The sequence below is a fragment of the Nelumbo lutea genome, chromosome 6 (assembly GCF_056320005.1).
Source record: "Nelumbo lutea isolate HS-2025 chromosome 6, American lotus-T2T, whole genome shotgun sequence".
Classification (NCBI taxonomy): Eukaryota; Viridiplantae; Streptophyta; class Magnoliopsida; order Proteales; family Nelumbonaceae; genus Nelumbo; species Nelumbo lutea.
Window position 1 is genome coordinate 19318439 of NC_142689.1, and position 3698 is coordinate 19322136.

General features: G+C 36.8%; 1 long non-coding RNA gene across 1 annotated transcript; it reads right to left on the reverse strand.

The window, feature by feature from the left end:
- Positions 1-1368: 1368 nt before the first annotated feature.
- On the reverse strand, positions 1369-3484 carry LOC148847744 (uncharacterized). Its single transcript, XR_016101027.1, has 2 exons — positions 2993-3484; positions 1369-1632 (listed from the first exon to the last, which is right to left on the reverse strand). It is a non-coding gene; the product is annotated as an uncharacterized LOC148847744 (long non-coding RNA).
- Positions 3485-3698: the final 214 nt, after the last annotated feature.

Sequence of the window (3698 nt, forward strand, 5' to 3'; positions counted from 1 at the left end):
ATCAAAAACGAATTGAACCTTTGTTACTTTAGCAATACAAATTATATTAAATTAATGGAAAATCACTTTTTCCTTTTTTATTTTTAACTGTTAAAATTTAAAAGAGGCACTATTGTATAGGAAAATGCTAATCCAACGAATAACAATAAGCCTTAGGGCTATCAATGGGTCGGGACAAGATAGAACAGAAAGTGACTCAATAAGAAATATATAGGTCTCGAAACTGAATCAGATAAGAGATCAATCGGCATCCCACAGCACTTCCCACCTGTGTATTGTGTATTGAGAACATCTTGATGTTCCTAATGCACGGTGGGATCTGCATGTGGGGGTGCCAATGTGATCTCACCAGTCCTATTGATAGCCCTTGTATGTTTTGCTGAATACACAACTCCAACAGAGAACAAAAGGTGATGAAGAGATTGAGAGAATCATAAAGGTACTACCGGCAAAGATTAAATATGTAATGTAAGGCAAGGTGGGTGGCACGAGGCAGACACCAAATCAAAGTTAATAATGGAATCACAAAGGCTCTTCTTATTTATAAGCCGTGTCTGCCTTTTATTAGTCTCTCTTTCTCTCTTGTTTCTTCTTACTTTAGTATTGGAATTTGGAAGGAAAAAAGTCGCAGTCTACGCTCTATATACATACACTCGCCCTCCTCCCACTTTTCTTCGCAGCTGGGGACATATATAGAAGGTTCGGCTTGGCCATGTTAATTCAGTGTAATATGAAAATAGATTACCTGAATTTGATAGCTGTTTTACTGGCTGTGGTATCAATCATTTTGTTCCACGCCAATTATAAGGTGCATGTGCCTCACAATCATTCAACTTCTCACTTGCATTTATGGCTTGCATGGGACAAAATTATTGGTCCCATAGCCAGTTAGGTAAAACACCATCAAATTCAACTGATTGGTGGCTTCTAATATCAAATTAAGGCTGCAGGGAATGTCGTAGAGAAGAGTGGATGCTTGTTAAAGTCTTCAGGCCAGTTCATTCTTTGGAAAGTTATTTGGGTTAGTGCATTTACCCATGTTCTATTATTTTCCAAGTAAGAAAATGATCGTTCTAGCCATAAAATAACATTATTAAAAGGGGTAATTTTGTCATATTCAAGTGTTCATAACTTTCCCCTCAAGTGGGAAAATTACTTATCCACATATGTTCATAACTTTCCCCTCAAGTGGAAAAATTATTTATCCACATGGGAGATCGGGTAGTTGATATTCAGGGAAAATATCTTTTCCATGAACCCTATACAAATCTGAAAAAAGAATATGGGCATCTTGGTCATTGGAAACCAAAATCCTATTAACCAACTTTTCCTCTCTCAAAGTCCCAAAAAAAAAAAAAAAAAACCGAATGGGTCTTCAATGATGAATATAACTTGTGAAATGTGAAATTACATACACTTGATTAGCATGCAAGAAATTGAAAAGCCCAACAGGTAGGGCTTATGAAGTGATTCAGCTGCCTTAACAACCTTCTGGTTTTTTACCAAACAGGGCTTCAGGACTTGATGGATTTCAAGGATTTCAAGAGCCGCTTTCCAGATTTTTATATAGGGCTTCGTGACTTTCCAGGTTCATTCGATGCCAAAAGCCGTTTGCATGAAAAGCCTCCCAAACTGCAACAAAGTGCACCATAGTTGGACTATTCTTCAAAAGGGCAGAGCGTAGGCTGATCTGAGGACCAGCCTTGAAGTGGCGACTGTTCTTATATATAGGTTTGGCAACACCCTTGACCCATGGGTTCTGAATCAAAGGGCAGGTACCCAATATTCTTTAGTTATAAAATGCAGTGCAGCTCAAGAGTTCAGGATTCATTGCAGGTTGTTATAAGAGACGATTGACCTAAAATCTATTCACAGGAGAGAATGTGAACCATCTTGACTTGATCAACTGCATTCAATGTGAAGTCTTTTTTCTTGTTTTGTGTTTGAGAAACAAATTAAAACCATGGTCTGAAAATATGTTCTTTGTTGTAATTTATTTTTTTCTAAAACTGAAATAGAAAAAACCTGTTTGAAAAATGTGCTTTTGTTTTAAATCATACAATATCTGTATTTCAACATTCGTTTTTATTTTAAAAAAGACAATGAGGTTAAGGCTTCCAAATTTCCAACATAGTAAATTAGCTCATGGGCCTCCATGCCTCTATGAGAAACTTGAATAGCCCAATGACATCCAATTTTGTCCCTTTCCAATACACTCGGTGCAGTTCAGTTCTGTTCATACCTACTGGTCCAGAAATATTATATATTTATGCTGGATGTATATAGGTTATATCATGTAAAAAGGTCCGAAGATACTATATACCTAATAAACTAGCATATGTAGTATGTAAGGAGGTCTGAGAACGTGTATATCAACTCCCTCCGGATGGAATGCATGTAATTCTTTTTCTGTGGTTAATATAAATGGAGGGTATATATAGTTTATTGACAAAAGAAATTTTGATGAAGAAATGTTAAAGATTAAAAACCTATTTAGGTCCTTCACCTAATTGCTTAAGCTTTTATATTGATTAAAAAAAAAAAAAAGCTTTTATATTGAATGATTTATTGAGATGATATTAGAGCTTATTTGACTAAGTAATCTAGTGTTCCACAGTGGTTTAATGTTGAATTAATGGTTTCGCGAGGGAGCGTGTTAGAGATTAAAAACTGATCCTCACCAAACAGCCTAAGCTTTTATCACTTTTAAGAAAGAAAATAATCTAGCAAAAGAAAATCTTAACAACTTGTGGAATAATACATAATCGCCTGGTGAATTTATATAAATGTTATTGCATTGTTTAAAAGAAAGTAATTAACTTTCAACACACAGATTTAGAATTATACCTTCTATCTCAATCAATCTTCATGAGAATCCATATATGAATATATATATATAACAGCCTCCATCAGATTATAGACAGGCATGCAAGATTCTAGTTAATTTATATTTATATAACATTATCGGTGATCATATCGTCGAGGAGCGCACCTTTCTTCTTTCCCTTGCCGGTTCGTTGTCGGAATCCAGTCCCGCTGTCAAGGCCGAGATTCCCGTCGTTGTAAATCAGAGGCAAGTCATTGGTATCATCGTATTTATCATCTTCAGTGGCGATATTGATACAAGAACATCTCTCTAGAGAGGCAAAGAATGCAGTTGCAACACTGTTGATGAGCCACGTAGCCACCCCGTCAAGCTTTCCACACCCCGATAGCCGGAACCTGGGCTCTGCCGACGACATTTCCCTTCCCCTTCCCTTCCCCCCTGGATTGATGAAGCTTTTTTCTTCTTTTCGTATTACGGGGCGGTTGAAGAAGCTGATGCAACTCCTACAGCTACAGCTCGTAGTCGTAGTAACCATGAATTGAAGATCCAAGTTGTTTTGTGTCAGAGGAAATAGAGAGAAGCAGAGATGTTCATGTGTTAGGTGGCCTCCATGGCCTTAAATAATATTTAATAACTGGATTACTCCCGCTCCAGCTCTCGTTTGTTGTTGTTTGTCAAAGTTATTTGAGTGACGTGGCGGGACCCTGCAGGCTGCAGCTTGTTTTAAAGCTGAAGCCAACACAAAGGTAAGGATAACCTGTAAAATATAGAGAGATGAAAGGAATTAAAAGGCCATCTTTAATTATTTATTGGCATCTGATGCTTTTGATATACAAGTTATCCTTTGTTTAAGTAATAATTTAAGAATCAC